The sequence below is a fragment of the Panulirus ornatus genome, chromosome 18, assembly GCF_036320965.1.
Source record: "Panulirus ornatus isolate Po-2019 chromosome 18, ASM3632096v1, whole genome shotgun sequence".
Lineage (NCBI taxonomy): Eukaryota > Metazoa > Arthropoda > Malacostraca > Decapoda > Palinuridae > Panulirus > Panulirus ornatus.
Genome location: NC_092241.1, coordinates 38,947,071 through 38,968,095, shown reverse-complemented (window position 1 = coordinate 38,968,095; position 21,025 = coordinate 38,947,071).

Below are 21,025 nucleotides of genomic sequence, written 5' to 3'. Positions count from 1 at the left end.
TTCCTCTTTTTCTCTTCACTATACCAACATTCGTGGTCTCTCTGGTAACGTCTCCTCTGTTGAACACTATCTGTTTAGTACTTCTCCTAATATCTTACCTTACTTCTCTGTGAGATGCAGTAGTTTAATGATGTTCTCACTAGTCCATTTTTCATCAACTATAATCTCTACTCAAGATGCTTATTCCAACATCAACACACCTGTTGCACGCCTCAAGGAACTTAAGTCCCCAACCTTTGATGTTATGTGGCTTAAGGTCTGTCTCCCAATTACCACACTTTTCCTGTTTCGCCCACTGCTCTCTCAATTCTATAAATTCTATATCTTCCTTCGACTGTCCTAATTCCTCCTATACGGATGGTGGAGGGACTGAAGCCCTCACTTTCTCCATTCTCAATGATTCAAAGCAAACTGTCTCCCACCCTACCCATATTCCTGACCACTGTGACCATTCTCCTAATATTCTGGATCTGTTTTTCACTCTAGTCCATCCCGCTGTAAGTACACTAACTGATTAACATGATCAAACTCTCATAAATGTATCTATCTTAACGGCACCTTTCCCTCCGGCAGATCCTTCTAAGCGTAAATACTGTCAGCTCAACAAAGCTAACTGGAATAGCTTACGTCACTTCTTTTCTGACTTTCCTTGAGTAAATTACAATCTCTTATGTGGTGATGCTTCTGTCTCCGCCAGTCGCACGGCATAGGTTATTGTTGTGGGAATCGAAGCATTTACCCCATCTTCCTCCAAGACGACCTCTTCATCCAATCTACCGTTCTACCGTTCCTTTTATGAGGCCATTTACACAAGGGATCAGATACATCGGGTATGGAAAGACTCTCCTGGTTCCTAATTAGCTTTCATCACTGCCCGTAATCATTGCAAGCACGTTATCCGTCAGTTAGACCGTTCCTTTCTTTAAAGGAGTTGCGATAACCTCTCCTCGTCATCCACTAATTGGCCCCTCTGGTCTTTAGCTTAGGGCATCTCTAACAACTGTTGTCGCTCTTCCTTTCCTTAACTTTACCGTTCTGACGTTACTATAGCTGTCTCTCCTATAGACAAAGCAACTCTCTATGGTTCCTGTTTTTCCTTTAACTCCATCTGATGCTTCTGTTACTAATCCCATGCCCTTCCCTGTAATCTCTTTTGAGACTGTCTGAGATGCGCTTCTTTCTTTGGACACAAGCAAGGCTTATGGTCCTGCTGGCTAACTTCCAAACTTGACTCTGTTGCCCTAAACCGCAATGTTTGTTCACTTTCCCTCTTCTATAGGTCTTACTTTGGTTTTTGCTACCTAGAGCGAGCTTCTTGTGTGTCCCCATCCTTAGCTAGACCACGCAATATTCGGCAAGTTATTGCGTCACTTGATTAATGTGTGGCCGCTGGCAACTCAAGGGTGGGCCGTTTTGATAACTGTTTCCTTCCCTACACCTCGAAGCTTTAGCACTCTCCACCTTCTCATGTATTTCCCAGTGACTATGACCTGGCACATCTTAAAAGACAGGTTTTCACTTCCTCCAAAATTCGTAAATACTTTCCCTTGTCTTTTCTTTCACCGTTTCATATTTCTCTCTACATTTCAATTAAGGTTCGGCCTTGTTGTGGACTTTTGTCTGTGACTGGAGCCTTTAACATTAAAAGAAATGATTAGGTACTTTAGATCATTATATCTATGTCGAATATATGTTTCAGTCTTATCTGAAAAAAAAAGGGGGCAAAAGGATGGCAAATCCGCTGTTCAGTTCTGATCACCTAACTCAATTAAATACACAGGAAAACTAGAACGAATACAAAATCAAAATCAGCAAAGCTCCTTTCGTCATTTAGAAAAAAAAAATTTACGAAGAAATACTAAGAGGTCTGAGATGATTCCCTTCTAAAACAGCATAGACTCTGGGAGGTCTGACAGAACTTTTGAAAATACTTAAATGTTGAATAGGAAGAACGGGATGACCTTGAACCGAAGGAAACAGAATACAGATGTAGGTAAATGTTTCATCAACAGAGTAACAGAATGTCAGTATAAAGTGCTGTCAGGTGTTGTCAAAGTTAAGACTGTCAGTATCTTTGGAAACGGAGACACTTTTTTTTTCAAAAATGTTTTCTAAGTAAACAAGATTCAAGGACCATATCAAGCTTGTTTGATGAAAACATGAACACATTTCAATTTCTTTTTCCTTCCTGGAGGAGTGGTTGACGGCCTTCCCTAGAATATCCGTCAGACGTAATCATAATAGAATAATTTCCCATCATCCTTTTTATAACATTTTCATGTCAGTATATTTCCTCCGTACAACATGGTATTCCTTCAAAACCATCTTGTCGCATTAGGTGCCAGTGGAGGTTTTGGTTTGGGGATCTTTCTACAGTATTTTCCTGTCTCCTTCTATTTAGATTAGAATTCCAGGTCATCATTGCAATTCTCTCGGAAAGAAGCTCGTCAAAGACGATCAGTCCCTCTGTTATGTCTTTTTCACGCACCCCACCGTTCTACACGCCTCTCCTTCCATATCCATATCGGCGTTCGCCTTAAATCCCTATCATAATTTTGTCCTCAGTACACCCACCCTACCCACTTAACTTTAACCTACATGTTGTCACGCTGTCTTCCCTTTTACAATTCCGATCCCTTTATAGATTCCGTCCTTCACCTAATCATATGGGCGTCTCCGTAACTATATTGTCTTTAAAATCAGTTGTCATTACGATCTCTGCCTTTAACTCGACCAATATGGGATACTCTCTCTCTCTCTCTCTCTCTCTCTCTCTCTCTCTCTCTCTCTCTCTCTCTCTCTCTCTCTCTCTCTCTCTCTCTCTCTGTTTTTCCTGCGATTAATTAGAGTCAAGTTGGCGAGAAAACTTACGTTTCTTCCCGAGTGAGAGCACTTTCAAGTTCGACCTACTGTAGATTCTGAAAAAGCTGACAGGGAAAGGTCTGGTTTTAATGGAATATATTTTGTACATTTCTGTTCCATACAAAACTGGTAACAAAATTTTCTTCTGAAAGTATCATAAGAAGATGAGACATCAAAAAGGTTGATGAAACTCCATTACAAGATTAAGAAGCTTTTTCAATTGTTTCTTTGACTAGAGATGAATAATATACAAGTTTCCTGAGAAGAACATAAGGGAAACTAACGGGACACACAAACAAAAGAGGATCAGAGTTTTGGGAAGCCTTTAATTCTCTTAGGAAAATATAAATAATGTATTCTGATGCATGGACTGAAGCTGAAACAAACTGGGTTTATTCTTACGTGACACAGACTCTCTGTAGGGATGGTTCGTACGTAGTAGTTCGTGTGGGCTTCACAGCAAACACGCCATTCATAACTCCAAACTGATTGCAGGAGATTTATGGACTCCCGTGGTGTAGCGGGTAGCGTTCCTGACCGTGGCACATTCACGGGCCAGCTAGGGTCAGCGCATAGGTTCGAGTCCTGGTTACGACGGTCAAGGAAGCTGCTCATCCACCTCGGGGATTGGTCGATAGAATGGGTACCTGGCTCAGACTATATATATATATATATACATATATATCGTTAATGGGATGGCCTTGATTAGGGCCTCAACTGCCCGTTCCATCTCAGCTAACAATATAGATAAGTCTTAGAAATGCCTTTCACATGCGTCCAAACAACAGTAAAACATAAACGGAGAGAAAAGCACAAATTTACAAGATACATTTGAGACGATTTGACTCAAAGTTGGAACGGGAAACAGACTTACCAGATTATCATTAAGTACTTCACACTTTTTTCTTTACATCTACGCCATTTCCCGCACAAGCGAGACAGCGTCAAAACAGATGACTGAGCCGGGGGGGGGGGGGGGGGGGGGGGGGGGGGTATGTTCTTCAATTAGATGATATGTCTCAAGGTTGGAGCGGAAAAGTGAAATGCCAAATTATCATTATGTTCTTCAACGTGACGATATATCTCTCAGCCTGAACTGTCTCTTGTCATAGTTCAGATATAAATCAGGTCATTTTTGCATTGAGAAATAAAACACAGGATGGCTTTTAAACTTCCTTCAAGCTGTGGTAATCTAAGAGGGCATTTCACCAAAACACAAGTTAAAAATCCATGTAGATGTTTCGCCACGCTTGCGCATAATGAAGTCACCAGACAATCATATCGAGACAATCATATCGAGAGAGAGAGAGAGAGAGAGAGAGAGAGAGAGAGAGAGAGAGAGAGAGAGAGAGAGAGAGAGAGAGAGAGAGAGAGAGAGAGAGAGAGAGAGAGAGAGAGAGAGAGAGAGAGAGAGAGAGAGAGAGAGAAAACAATCTTAGAAATGCAAATACATGTAACGCCCAAATGCGTAACACGCAAGTTAGGCAAGGGGTGAGACTGTTAAGGAATTAGAACTACATTTAGAATCGAACCTCACGTCCTTATACCCAAGTCTTCTATTGGTGTCGTTTACATGTTGGTCATCAAGAACTATTTCTTGATTACGACCATGATGCTCTTGAACAATGAATGCGACCGTCCTTTACGACACATCATCGATATCTGACTGGTAAAACAACATGATACTTATAATCACATACAAATTTTGCAACCTTATATGTGTACATGCCTATTCTTTCATTCTTTTTTCTAATTTTTCGTTTCAAATTACGCTGATAGCCGTTGATGAAAATGAATATTGATAGGCTCACTTGACACAACTATCAAGTGAAGAAGGACTTGCAAAATACTGCATTTCTGGCACGATGTTTGGTCACCCCAACTACGTAATGTAGAGATACGACCCTGAGCTGTAGGACTTGATGGGAGCTTAAACAAGTGGTGGCTCTGGAATAACTTGCACTTTGTTACTGACAAGGATCTCATCCAACTCTTTAAACTGGCGTTGCCTTCGGCTCCATAATTATGCGCCTGCTGCAAGAACAGCCTCCCTAAAGTGCCATCAAGAGGTTCGGGTCCAAAGCTATTAGGCGGCTTGCGAAGCTGCTGTGCCATGTTTCTAACTCAAACCCTCCTCAACTATCAAATCCTGCAAAGCAACGGTGCATGAGGCCGTCAAAGAGAAATGGAGGACGAAATATAAGCCAAAAGATAAGTTTGAGGTGACAGAAAAATGGAATGTTCAGACGTTCACACTACTGGATAAAGTAAAGAATATAGGAAACCGACAGAGAACTGCAATGTGAAGAAAAAGCCAAGTGAATCCAACAACTAAAGGCGACAGGTTGAAGGAGGATGTCTTCTGAATTCCTCCACAGTTCTCCCGTATATTTGAGGTACGTTTTCTGGGACAGAATTGCGTCTACGAAGGAGCCAGAAACCGTCATGTGAATTCCCTACGACAGATAATGAGCACAACACAGAAAAGACACGTGGACTGTAAGTCAACACTTAAAGAAAACTAAGGTTGATTCTATGAACAAATCGTGATGAAACAGTAACTAAAACATGGGTTTAAAAATCATAACGACACTGATAAAAGCAAAAATGATGGAGCTGAAAATAAATATGAAATAGCCATAAAGCTCAAGGTTCTATCAACTGTCTGAGAATTCAGTCTGAATATGATAATGAAATGATGCAAGACAAGGATTTTGCTGCACATTTTGAATCTAACAAAAACTGGAGATGCAAAGCACTTTACTCCTAATCTGAAAACTTACGTCATTATGAAACAAGACACCATCTTTACATTCCGAGAACATAAGGAAAGAACTAATTACCTTTCCAATTCCTGGTTAAATCCCATAACACCGGCTCAGACTAGACAAAATGAGTAAATCATAAGAAAAAGGAAGAAATTTCGTTCCTTTACCAGAGTTTATAATCTTCCAAACCTTCTGACTGACACTGCCACTTGTTAACAAGAGTCATTAGATGCGAGAGTTTATCGAACTAAGCGGAACAGTTGCAGGAGATTGTATACAGATAAATGAATGTTAATACCCTGGTGGTACATGTGATTTAACTTTGTTGTCAAAGTTGATACGTCTCTATACCAGATATCAGTTGGAATATGGTTCACAGAACAGCCTCAGAGTGTCTAAATATTCTACTCTTGATCTCCGGAACTTCACGGATGATTTTGATGTTGACGAAGCCATATTTATGTGAACATTTTAAATATCTTATCTTTGACTGGACTCACCTCCCTTACTCATATGAAATTTCGCAGGGTATCTTAGCTTCGACGTTTGTAGGAAGGCGTAAATGAACGTATTTTAGGTTGTTGAATGATTTCAAAGCCCATTTACCGACTAGTGTGTGTTAACGTGATATAATTTTTCCTAGGCAGAATATCATAGGTATTTTCCATCCAAAATGATGAATACTTCCATGTATGTGGCTGGAAGATGGTTAACAAGGAAGTTGGCTCATGTCTCCAGACACACCTAGATGGGTTGATTTGTTTTTCTGTTACAAATCATTGTTCTATGAGAATCAGCTGTAAAATATGTTTTATGACAGAAATTCTTGTCTTGACTTGCTCTGTTTGGAAACCATGTAGTTAAATGTGTTATTCAACGCGTGCTTAAAGTAAGAGAAAGAACATAGTTACAACAAAGTTTTGAATGGGGTAAAACGAAAGGAAATTACCAACGACATAACATGAGAACAGCATGTCATTTGTCTTCTAGAACGTGTGAGGTAAACAATACCACTAATGTCCTCTTCACCTCCAGTTCAACGATCTAGAATAAAGAAATACTCTGACACTCTACCATCCAGTACACAGTACTGGAACCTCTCACACGCAGAGACATGAACTGGTAACTGGCAATACGAACACTGCAGGAGGCCGTGTCTTTAAAGAACTTCTGATGTGGCATGATGTGAGGATCAATGAACCAACGTACCATCATGCAATTTGTCTTGGAGAGGAGAGTCTGGCTGCTGATGAGGCCAAAAACACAACACACTCTTGGTTATCATTTTTGTTAAAGATAAACCATTTATATAACTGGAAATATATCATTTCCACCAAGAAATTTTCACCATTCTTTAAAGTACTTTCTTATAAATATTTTCAAAAACTTATCATGCTTATTTCTGAGAAGACGTTGATAACTTATCTTGTGTTCTTACTCCTTTTCGTTTTACAGCCACAGAATATTTTCTCCTGTAATCCACTTCTGAGCCGGTCTGAATACTGTTCCGTCCGTTGGCCTATCTGGATGGAAAAATTCTGTCTGCCTGCCTCCTCACCCCATATGGTCGAGCACAACTCCTGCCTTCACTGCCACATCCATGATATTACCAGGCGCTGCACCACACATACAAAAAGCTAATTTGGAGGTTCACTTGGAATCCGCCAGTAACTTGCCTCGTTCTACTGGACGTGAGGCCCACGTGAACACCGGCTGCAGATTAGTTCTTGACCTTGGCGCAAGATAAACAAATCTTGTTTTCTTTATCTTTCGAGATGTATTTTCTCTGTATTTCGTTTCGTACTTTGCCTCGATATCCATGCTGCGGGTAGAAACATGCTCTCGTTTCATAAGAAAGTTTTACCATTTATTTTGATTACTCTTGTGATGCAACATGATTTGTAATAATTATGTGCCAAATAATTAGAACAACAATGTCACGTTTAAACTGGAATTAAAAACAAATATAAAGACAAGTATAAATGTTGCTCCTTGAAAATGCCTCACTTGTGTGTGTGTGTGTGTGTGTGTGTGTGTGTGTGTGTGTGTGTGTATATATATATATATATATATATATATATATATATATATATATATATATATATATATATATATATATATATATATATATATATATATATATATATATATATATATATATATATATATATACATATATATACATATATATACATATATATACATATATATACATATATATACATATATATACATATATATATATATATATATATATATATATATATATATATTATATATATATATATATACATAATAATAATATATATTATCCCTGGGGATAGGGGAGAAAGAATACTTCCCACGTATTCCCTGCGTGTCGTAGAAGGCGACTAAAAGGGGAGGGAGCGGGTGGCTGGAAATCCTCCCCTTTCTTGTTTTTTTTTTTTTTTTTTTTTTTCCCAAAAGAAGCAACAGAGAAGGGGGTCAGGTGAGGATATTCCCTCTAAGGCCCAGTTCTCTGTTCTTAATGCTACCTCGCTAACGCGGGAAATGGCAAATAGTATGAAAAAAAAAAAAAAAAAAATATATATATATATAATATATATATATATATATATATATATATATATATATATATATATATATATATATATATCCTTCCTTCTTTTGGAAAATTTAAAAAAAAAAAATGAGAGGGGAGGATTTCCAGCCCCCCGCTCCCTTCCCTTTTAGTCGCCTTCTACGACATGCAGCTTAACGCTACCTCGCTAATGCGGGAAATGGCGAATAGTATGAAAAAAAAAAATATATACATATATATATATATATATATATATATATATATATATATATATATATATATATATATATTTCTTTCTTTTAAACTATTCGCCATTTCCCGCGTTAGCGAGGTAGCGTTAGGAACAGAGGACTGGGCCTTTTTTGGAATATCCTCACCTGGCCCCCTCTGTTCCTTCTTTTGGAAAATTAAAAAAAAAAACGAGAGGGGAGGATATATACGGATGTAGTGAATGTAGGTTTGCGGCAGGGGTGTGTGATGTCTCCATGGTTGTTTAATTTGCTTATGGATGGGGTTGTTAGGGAGGTAAATGCAAGAGTTTTGGAAAGAGGGGCAAGTATGAAGTCTGTTGGGGATGAGAGAGCTTGGGAAGTGAGTCAGTTGTTGTTCGCTGATGATACAGCGCTGGTGGCTGATTCATGTGAGAAACTGCAGAAGCTGGTGACTGAGTTTGGTAAAGTGTGTGGAAGAAGAAAGTTAAGAGTAAATGTGAATAAGAGCAAGGTTATTAGGTACAGTAGGGTTGAGGGTCAAGTCAACTGGGAGGTGAGTTTGAATGGAGAAAAACTGGAGGAAGTGAAGTGTTTTAGATATCTGGGAGTGGATCTGGCAGCGGATGGAACCATGGAAGCGGAAGTGGATCATAGGGTGGGGGAGGGGGCGAAAATTCTGGGGGCCTTGAAGAATGTGTGGAAGTCGAGAACATTATCTCGGAAAGCAAAAATGGGTATGTTTGAAGGAATAGTGGTTCCAACAATGTTGTATGGTTGCGAGGCGTGGGCTGTGGATAGACTTGTGCGCAGGAGGATGGATGTGCTGGAAATGAGATGTTTGAAGACAATGTGTGGTGTGAGGTGGTTTGATCGAGTGAGTAACGTAAGGGTAAGAGAGATGTCTGGAAATAAAAAGAGCGTGGTTGAGAGAGCAGAAGAGGGTATTTTGAAGTGGCTTTGGGCACATGGAGAGAATGAGTGAGGAAAGATTGACCAAGAGGATATATGTGTCGGAGGTGGAGGGAACAAGGAGAAGAGGGAGACCAAATTGGAGGTGGAAAGATGGAGTGAAAAAGATTTTGTGTGATCGGGGTCTGAACATGCAGGAGGGTGAAAGGAGGGCAAGGAATAGAGTGAATTGGAGCGATGTGGTATACCGGGGTTGACGTGCTGTCAGTGGATTGAATCAAGGCATGTGAAGCGTCTGGGGTAAACCATGGAAAGCTGTGTAGGTATGTATATTTGCGTGTGTGGACGTATGTATATACATGTGTATGGGGGTGGGTTGGGCCATTTCTTTCGTCTGTTTCCTTGCGCTACCTCGCAAACGCGGGAGACAGCGACAAAGCAAAAAAAAAAAAATATAATTAAAATATATACGAATCATAGAGTGGGGGAGGGGCGAAAGTTCTGGGAGCATTGAAGAATGCGTGGAAGTCGAGAACATTATCTCCGAAAGCAAAAATGGGTATGTTTGAAGGAATTGTGGTTTCAACAATTTTATATGGTTGCGAGGCGTGGGCTCTAGATAGAATTGTGCGGAGGAGGGTGGATGTGCTGGAAATGAGATGTTTGAGGACAATATGTGGTGTGAGGTGGTTTGATCGAGTAAGTAATAATAGAGTAAGAGAGATGTAAGGAAATAAAAAGTGTGGTTGAGAGAGCAGAAGAGGGTGTTTTGAAATGGTTTGGTCACATAGAGAGAATGAGTGAGGAAAGATTGACCAAGAGGATATATGTGTCAGAGGTGGAGGGAACGAGAAGTGGGAGACCAAATTGGAGGTGGAAAGATGGAGTGAAAAAGATTTTAAGTGATCGGGGCCTGAACATGCAGGAAGGTAAAAGGCGTGCAGGGAATAGAGTGAATTAGAACGATGTGGTATACCAGGGTCGACGTGCTGTCAATGGATTGAACCAGGGCATGTGAAACGTCTGGGGTAAACCATGGAAAGTTCTGTGGGGCTTGGATGTGGAAAGGGAGCTGTGGTCTCGGTGCATTATACATGACAGCTAGAGACCGAGTGTGAACGAATGCGGCCTTTGTTGTCTTTTCCTAGCGCTACCTCGCGCACATGCGGGGGGAGGGGGTTGTTATTTCATGTGTGGCGGGGTGGCGATGGGAATGAATAAAGGTAGACAGTATGAATTATGTACATGTGTATATATGTATCATCACTTGGCCCACTTCTCTGTTCCTTTTTTTGGAAAATTAAAAACGGAAGGGGGGGATTTCCAGCCACCCGCTCCCTCCCCTTTTAGTCGCCTTGTACGACATGCAGGGAATACATGGGAAGTATTCTTTCTCCCCTATCCCCAGGGATAATATATATATATATATATATATATATGAATCTCCAACAGGATGTAGCTGGATGTCTTATATATTCAAAAGGAACCCAAGTTTTTTCAGTGACTTCATTTTTTACATAGACGTTACGGAAAACGTAAATAAAAAAGATTTTATGAAGTATGATTACAAAGTGTGATTGGGCATACTTATGAAAGAATCAGCAAAGGGACTTCGTTACTGTGAAGTTATATTTAGATGGAGAGCGCAATGAGACCGGAATTATAAGAGAGGAAGGAGAAGACATCATTAATGTGGAGTTACAGAAATGAGATGTGAAGCTGGGAAGTAAATATAAGATAATGAATAAGGACACATCATTAATGTGGAGTTACAGAAATGAGACGTGAAATGAGGAAGCAAATATAAGATGATGACTGAGGAAACATCATCAATGTGGAGGTACACGATGAGAGTATAAAGGGAACAGTATTTCAAGAGGGGAGACAGGATGACGACAGTAATGTGAAGTTCCATCCTGAGAGCGAAATAAGGACAGATCTCTGAAATGGATGTGTGGAGGAGAGGCGAGGAAAGGGGAAAGGAAAACAGACAATACTGAAGATAGGAGAAATGTAATACACCAGGATCAGGTTGAGAGAAGAATGCTACTTGTAAGGGGAAGAAATATAAGACGTAGAGGAAAACGAGAACGAAGCAAAATTCTCAAGAAGTTACGAAAAGGACAACAGTTTGAACGCAGATCATGAGTGTGAAATTAATTGATGGAAGAAAATAGAGGCTGGTAACCAGAGCAAAGGAAAAATTTACAAAAACATGTAAATTCTTTCTGTTCGTCTCTCTGTCTTTTGCATCCAAAATAAACAGCCCGAGAGGCTGATAAAACTGTTCTCCACTGAGACACCCCATCGTATCATCATCTGGGCCCCTTGACTAGACTACAGTTGGACACCTGCTGCTTTCTATTTACATCACATCTCGTCTCCACTGAAATTTTCATCTGGTTTCCATTCATACGTTACCTCGTAACCAACAATAATGCCACCTGTTATCTACATATACCCGTACTGCCAGTACTGTTCACATAACATTTAAGGAACAGTAGTACAAGTGCGCAAAAAAAGGCATCTCCCTCTCCCCAGCCAACCACCTCAATAGATTATTTTTCCATAACTTATTGTAAGGTTAACTGGCATTAGCAAAATCAATATAAACTTCATAAGTGACTTAGAAAAACGCATTCGTAAAGATAAAGAAAGAGAAAAATGTCTGGCTCAAAGAGCGCTTTTAGTTCATGGAGCAGCGGGGACCCTATCTACATCGGTCATCTCCTACTGCAGGAGGTCCTGGTTCTCACCTTCATCCTTACTGGTCTCTACTGGGGTTAAATATCAGTTGGCCTTCAGACGGATTACAAACTTGTCTTCGTTTGGAACTCTCCTGGTCTCCCTAAATCCCCGGATGTATTTCAACTGTATATCACAAACTTCTTCATGCTGGTAACTTACCAGATTTCCATTTGGACTTTGTCTTCTCTACAGGTCGTCACATCTCGTTCAATTTCATCTGGTTCTGATTCAGAATCCATTCATTCTCAACGTGAAATCATTCTGGGCTTCACTTGGATACCAGTCCATCGGTATTTGCTGCATCCCAAATTGGTTTCCACTTAATACCAAGCTCATGTCTTACTAAATCTCTCACGGTCTGTACTCGGGGACAAGTTGGCTATCAATTTGTTGCACCTGGACCTATCTGGTCTCCATCAGGACCATATCAACTTTCCATTTACACCTAAGCTGATCGGCATTAGGGTGGCGCCTGGCCTCCACCTGGAAGGTCTTCTCTTGAAACCCTTTACCAAGTGTCACGTAAACACCTACCCTGCCTCTCCATACATTCCTCACGCGTCTCTAACTCTATCCTACAGATGGTTGGATCCCCCAGCCAGACTTCATCCATTAAGACACCTATTCCCACTGGTCTCCATCTGGCCTCTCAATGGTTTTCAGTTCCTTCACTCCCTCGGCCCGTGATCTTCAATGTCTCAGCTGCTCTCCTGAACCCTAAGCTGGCCCTCATGTGGACACCCAGCAGGCATGTACCTGATCCCCTGCTGGGTTCACTTCGCCTTCCTCCTGATCCTCACTTGGACTCCCAGCTGTTGTCCACCATGGCTGGTCACACGACGCACTCTGGCTGGTCTCTGCTCGTGAGGATGACCTTTAGCCTCCCGGGTTTACCACTGATACCACTGCTGACTTTTGTTCGCTCTAACTCGGCGATCTTGGACGACTGAGTGAGATGATAGAAGTATTGTGAGGGTACGATCGCCTGGAGAAGAAAGACGGAGCAGGAGAGAGGAAGTTGTGCACAAGAAGCAAGACGGCAGAGAATAAGAGGGGAAGATTAAAGAAAATGTTGGAGAGATGAAAGATGATGAGTAGAATGAATCATGTGTACATTAGTTGTAAAGAAATCAGTCTTATCAAAGAAAACCGGGTAAGAGAGAGAGAGAGAGAGAGAGAGAGAGAGAGAGAGAGAGAGAGAGAGAGAGAGAGAGAGAGAGAGAGAGAGAGAGAGAGAGAGAGAGAGAACTGGAGGAAGGTAGGAATGATCAAAGACACATAATCTGAACGAGAAAAAGTTAATTAAAATACAAGGGAAAAAATATTTTCTTTTGAAAAAGAACATTATTTGGCCTGCCTTTATAAACATCTGAAATACACTCGTTCCATAGGTTAAGCCGACTCCTTATAGGTGTGCTGTCACCAGATGTTAAAATCCACCTGGATAATATCGAATAAAAGGTAAAAAACATCAATTATAGCTCAACAATGTGGAGAAGCTTATTATATCGTTATCATGGTCACAGTGTTCTGAACGACCACAACTTCGTTACTGAGCGTGTTTCATTTATGACATCTTTCCTTCCACAAATACAGACAACAACATTCAGGAACTACTACTTATCATCATCTCAATGTCTTTTGGTTAAACTTTACAGAGAAATGATAACACTTCTATATCAACAATCGATATCAATGGGATATACGTGATTGCTAAACTGAACGATAATAAAAGTGACAGGAAAATACAAATGTAAACCTAGCGTTGTTTTCTGTTTTCATTTCTCCTTTCATTCCATTTTCTATCTACCAGAAGTGAGCTCCAACTCCACCAATAGTTGAGTTCCCGGGGAAGTCTGAAGGGAAGGAGAGGGGACGGGATAGGGTGGCCAACCCCATTGTCCTGAAGCTGATGAAATTTCCTTTTTGTTCCGTTGAGAGTACTGCAGGCCCGTGTGCCGAGATGAACTCCAGCCGGGCGATGAGAGAGAGAGAGAGAGAGAGAGAGAGAGAGAGAGAGAGAGAGAGAGAGAGAGAGAGAGAGAGAGAGAGAGAGAGAGAGAGAGAGAGAGAGAGAGAGGAATTTGCTGTTTCTAGAATTCACGTCGCGTAAATATTGAGAATAAAGGACCCATTTCAAGACACATATCGTACCTGGAGATAACGTGAAAGAGTACGAAAAGTATTTGAAAATGTCTTCGAACGCTTCTGTAGTTTTCTTTTCTGAAAGACTCCCATGATGGATTACTGTGTGAAGTGGGTGAGATCTTTTCCACTGGAAAGCGCCTTCTTTTCTTACTCACAACATCGCTGATGGTTATCAGGTTTCTGCGACCATATCATCGACTGCTCATAGTGAGGAAGTGGGTATGCAGGCGTGAATGTGGTGAAACCCGACGAGTAGCGTAGTGTTGGGAGTGTGGAACCGTGTGTCTGAGGGGAATGGTAACTGAGGTGCCGAGTCACAGTACGGGAAAAAAGATAGTGTGGGGGAGAAAAAAAAAATGACACAACAGATCATGAAAAGTACTACAGAGCAAAGAGCACACATGGGACCGTAGTGATACAACAGATTGAATATTTGTCAAGAGGGTAACTGTAATTCTGGCCGAGTGATCATATGACACACGACTGGATAAAGGCACTGTATGTGCAAAACGGTGAACGATGTATATTCGTATACCAGACGACTGGATGAAGCTACAGTTTATTCAAAACGTCTAATGATGTATATAACAATTATAGGTATTAGCCATATGAGTAATGTATGTGGTGTGGGTGTAACTTTTCCTGTTAAACTGAATCAGGTTAATTCCCCTGAATGTTGTACCTTTGTGTATGGCACGAGCTAGAGATGACTGTAAGGCAGAATCTAGACTGATCTAGCGTTGATTTCTCCTCTTCAGTCCATCTATGTCTCTTTCAGCAATAAAAACATTCATCCTTACGTGGTCCTGGCAAATTTCATAAGTAAAAGCAATATTGTTCTAGGATAAAGTGCAAACATAAGGCCTCGTGGTTAACCCTGTTTAGTGTGTACAGTAACCATTCCCTAACAGAGTTCTGTAAAAAAAAAAAAAACAATACTTCAAGAGACCTGGCGTCCGATTAAGTGGCTTGGCAACTCAATAGCATCAGTTAAATCAACTGTCATGATTGGCTTCATATGACCAGGATGTCTTCTTGCAATGACACTTCAGCCTTTTTGGAAATTACAATTCTAGTTTTCACTGAAACTACCACAAGAAGAAGTAAATATGAGACTTCCTACATAATCTTCCTGTGTTTTGTAAATTAGGTTAATTCCATTAAATGCATTTCTAATAACCTTTATAGAAAACTGTAAATCTTATGATAGATAGAATGTAAAGCAGTGACTAACATAAAAAAGGAAATGATTATTGTTGATGATGTTATAGAAAAAAAAAGTGAAAGAAGACAAAAGGAGAAATTGATTAATGCGACGGTATATTCTGATGTCACCATCTACAGAGCATCACGCGCCGCTTTATGTTAATTCTTAAGACAACCTTCGTAATCCCTGACTCTGTCCCAAAATCTATTCCCTATTATGAAGAGCAAGTTGGACCGTATCATCTCTTTATGAGAGAGAGGGATCTAATCCTATGAAACGTGTTATCTTAATCAAATTCTCCCCTTAGTCTCTCTGATCCCGTTAGACTCGCTAAAGGATCAAGTTAAAAAAAATTCAGTATGGCGAAAGATTAGAAGCTATGTCGTTTAGGTCAACACAGAGAAAGATGGAAATCCTCTTACGTAAATGTACTTTGAAGACGTTGCCGCTGGAAATCTACTTGAAAAATCATATAGGGATTAGGATTAATTCTACGTAAGACGATCTCATAATACTGGCTGAATTCAGTTCAACACAAGAAAATTCACGATAAGAAAACTTTTTCTTCTGCCTTTACAGGAGCAGAGCTGACTGCTCTCAGGTATACCAAACCCTTGACCTGATGATGCCTGAGCTGGTGCCGTTATATATACAGTGAAAGACAGAAGTCCGTCCCTGGGATTTGGTGAAAATATCTCGGGAAAGGAGAGAATTATAGCGCTCGCTCCTCGCATAATACGAACAGTTGGTATCTCTGTGCAATGTTTCCACATACACGTCACTGAATTTCCTGAAATACATGTAAAAAATATCTGAGATTTCATATTTTTTCCGATATCTACCTATTGATTGTAATATTGTTGTATCTTTTTTCTTTCAACATGACCAAGTTAAGTGCAACTGTAAGGCATTAGCCAGAGGACTATTCGAATAGGATTATTCGAACCTTCCACCGAACGACACATGTAAACCTTCACTGAAGCCAGGCTTGCCAAAACTGCCAAGATGTAGTCGAGGCAAGCCTTTCATTGTTTCACCAGGTGTAAATAAACATGGAACAAAACTAGGAACAGACTTTTATCTTTCACTGGACATGCAACACAAACAATTGGTCTGGGTTGTTGCGCGACGGGAATATGGAAAAACATTGAGGCAAATGGCGTCAGGACGTGTTTTTTGAAAGAGGATGACGTACAGGCTGTGGATACTGCCACAGTTCGGTAGAAAACAGCGGTTCACACACCCAGCAACAGGAAGCAGGATTGACTATTGAAGCTGAAGGAAAAAGTAGGCGATAAAAGCCAATGCGACTGGAAATCATGAGAGCTAACAGCATGGGCACCATGGGGGAAGGAATAGTAAATTTAGAGAGAGACTGGAACTAAATCCTCAACGCTTTACATGAGCAAATAGGTGAGAACACGAGCACAGAGGAGAGCAAATTTATACAGCTCACGAGAGTGTAACACGAAGTCAAGGATTAGGCATAAACATTCTAAAAAAAAAAAAAAAAAAAAAGAATAAGGAAAAATTTAAAGATAGAAAGACCTTTACAAGAGGATTGCGGAATAAATGAGAAGACTTGCATATCAGCCTTACGATTCATTAAACGCATCACAATCGGGAGTGGAGTACATTGGGTGGATCATGCTGTGCACAAGTTAGCCACGGTGATATAATCCCACACTCTTCGTTAACTTCCACATATATCATGAAACATTTACACCACACTCTACTTCTGAAGTCGCTCTTACTTCCTATCCTCAACTACTCATTTCAGAGTCCATCGTTATCTTATCTTACTTGTGTGTGACTATACCATCTTTACCTTTCTTACTTCTTCGTATTTCATAAAAAAAGATCGCTTACCAATCTCGCTAGTTCCAATCATTTCATCCTCCTCCTTCACTATATTACCGCTACAGGGACCATAACACTGTAATCTTCACGCCAGCCTCTTTCATTATCCTTCCTCACAATCGTCCCTCCCTCTCGTCTCTCACCATTGCTCACCATCCCTCGGTACATGCTACATCCATACGTTCCTTCGCACTCCCCTGCTGTTTGTGATATGTAAATCATGTCGCTACAAACAATGCGAACAACCCTACTGTTGATTTCTTCCCCATACCGCCTGGCCGGGCAAACAATGAGAATATTCACAACGTCGCTTTGATGTCATTCATTTCTTTTACGAAGATGCCTCGGATGGTCCTTTAACGAAATGATTAAATGCAGATCAAGTTTGAACTCGACGACTATAAGGAAACATTCATTTGTTTGATATTAGTAAAAACTGCATCTGCCTTTATATATACATAAACGAAATATATCTAACTTGGTTTAGTTTATTCAGTATCTTTTCCTGGGTTACCATCGTATTCAGCAGCAGCATTTTCTCGTTGCAACTATTCCTAATCAACACACCCAGACGTGTGACTATGCTTCCCTCTCCCTCGTTAACAAATTGGTATAGCCAGGAACAGTTTGGGGTGACAGCAACTCAAGGCAGAAACTGTGTGGGTGTGGCATGTAGTATGCACTGTCTATTTACATTTATAATTCGGATACGTTTTTTCTGATTTCTTTATATTTGTTGCTATGTATGTCCGAATCCCATTTCGAAGATGGCTCGTTGAGTTACGTGCGCATGAGAGCATAACTCAAGGTATCAAGTGTCGAAGTTAATAGCGTGGATTCCACTTCAATTTTTATTGGAGTTCAACAGATCTATCTCTATAAATTACAAGAAAGCGATTATATGTAGCTGACGGTAGGTCGGGGTTAACGTTTATACTAAAGAAGGCTCAGTGATTGTACCATAAGTTTCCTAGATGTTACAGACAAATTCCCTTCTCTTTCGTTCCCTGAAACGTGTTTTCATGGTTTTGTTCCTTCAAGATTTTCGGGTAATTCTAAATTGTTTTCGAGCATGGGCCGAGAACAATATCATCTTTATCCTACACTAAGCATCATGTTAATTAACATATTGCAGGAGGGAGCACTCCTGCCTGAATCAAAATTCTAAGTACACTTAGTACAGGGTACTCAATACGCGAGAATGGATCATAAGAAGTGGGTATTTTTGCACCTCTGAATAGCTCTGTTATCCTGTTGCCATACTGTCCGTGTTTATCTTTTGTGTGTTATATATTCCCTCACTGGTGTGAGACGAGGGTGTATGTGTCATAAATCACCTCGCTAGTATACATACAATGACGGTGCATCATATACACTAACCTTCGATATGTATAAAGATCGTGTGTCTGTTGTGTACTGCATTGATTGAGAAAAGCTAATACGTAAACTTGGTCTCTTTGAGACCAGTTGTCTAGTGATGTTCTCACTAGCCTCTTTTTTCATATCTCTACTCATGATTCTGGTTCAAAGATGGTGTCTGTGCTTACTCCAACATAAACACACCATTTGCACGCCTCGAGGGCCATGAGTCCCCAGACTATAATGCTCTCTGACTGAAAGTCTGTCTTCTATCTATCAAACTTTTCCTTTGCTCTTCTAACTCTTAAATACTTTATATCTTTCTTCGACTGTCTAAACTCCTTCCATGAGACTTCAGCGTCCTCACATCCGCAAGCCGAGATCCTCTACCTCGGGAGTTCAACGTTCACCATAGGGAATGGTTGAATTCCTCTCATACGGATGGTGGAGCGAATTGTGGCCCTCACGTTCTCCATTTTCAATCGTTTACAGCAAATTATCTCACATTCCACCTATATTCCTGACCGTTGTAACCATTCCTCTTATATTCTGGATCTGTATTTCACCTCTCATCCTTTGCGTTGTAACCACAACTTCGCCTCTAACTGGTTCTTTTGACTACACTCTCATAAATGTATCTATTTTAACGGCACCTCCCCCTCCAGCAGCCCCTTCTAAACGTAAATACTGTCACCTCAATAACGCTGACTGATATGATTTATATATTTTTTTTCTGATTTTCCTCGGGTGAATTACTGTCTCATCTGTGGTGTTGCTTCTCTCCCCGATAATCGCAAAGCAGAGATTAATGTTGCGGATTGGAAACATTTATCCCCTCTTACTCCTAGATGACCACTTATTCTAATCCACTGTTCAACCATTTGTGTAAGAAGGTTGATGATCTAATACATCCGTAGTGATCTGAGTAGTAGGATCGGGTTTTGTTACCTGAGTGTCCTCTGACTTCACTTGGGTTACCATCTACCCTCACTGCCTGCTTCATTACGATATATGATGTGATCCTGTTAACATCTACTGGTGTTTCTGTGTATTTTCCTCCACCTGTGATTTGTTACTAATTGCTACTGAAGATGCGATGAAATACGCGAAAGCGCTTAAGCAAAACTTTCCTGTTTTGATTTTCCCTCGTGGTCTACAACTTCATCTGTAATCGTCACGCATCCGCTTCGTGAATACATTATATATATATATATATATATATATATATATATATATATATATATATATATATATATGGTTGCGAGGCATGGGCTATAGATAGGGTTGTGCGGAAGAGGGTAGATGTGTTGGAAATGAAATGTTTCAGGACAATATGTGGTATGAGGTATGAGGTGGTTTGATCGACTAAGTAATGAAAGGGTAAGAGAGATGTGTGGTAATAAAAAGAGTGTGGTCGACAGAGCAAAAGAGGTTGTGTTGAAATGGTTTGGACACATGGATAGAATGAGTGAGGAAAGATTGACCAAGAGGATATTATGTGTCAGGTGGAGGGAAGGAGGAGAAGCGGGAGACCAAATTGGAGGTGGAAGGATGGAGTGAAAAGAATTTGAGTGATCGGGGCCTGAGCATACAGGAGGGTGAAAGGCGTGCAAGGAATAGAGTGAATTGGATCGATGTGGTATACCGGGTTGGACGTGCTGTCAATGGATTGAAGCAGGGCATGTGAAGCATCTGGGGCAAACCATGGACAGATCTGCGTGGCCTGGATGTGGAAAGGGCGCTGTGGTTTTAGTGCATTACACATGACAGCTAGAGACTGAGTGTGAACGAATGTGGCTTTTTTTTTGTCCGTCCCTGGCGCTACCTCGCTGGAGGAGGACGGGGAGGGGTGAGGGGGTGCTGCTGCTGCTGCTGCTATTTCGTGTGTGGCTGGATGGCGACGGGAATGGATGAGGGCAGCAAGTATGGATATGTACATGTGTATATATGTTTATGTCTCTGTATGTATATGCACGTATACTTTGAAATGTATAGGTATGTATATGTGCATGTCTGAGTGTTGATGACATGGCGTTTATGTGTATACATGTGTATGTGATTGTATTGGGCCTTCCTCGTCTGTTTCCTTGCGCTACCTCGCTAACCCGGGAGACGGCGATTAGGTATACCAAATAATATATCTATATATATATATATATCTATATATATATATATATATATATATATATATATATATATATATATATATATATATATATATATATATATATGGTGTGGGAGGCAAGTTGTTAGAAGCAGTGAAAAGTTTTTATCGAGGATGTAAGGCATGTGTACGTGTAGGAAGAGAGGAAAGTGATTGGTTCTCAGTGAATGTAGGTTTGCGGCAGGGGTGTGTGATGTCTCCATGGTTGTTTAATTTGTTTATGGA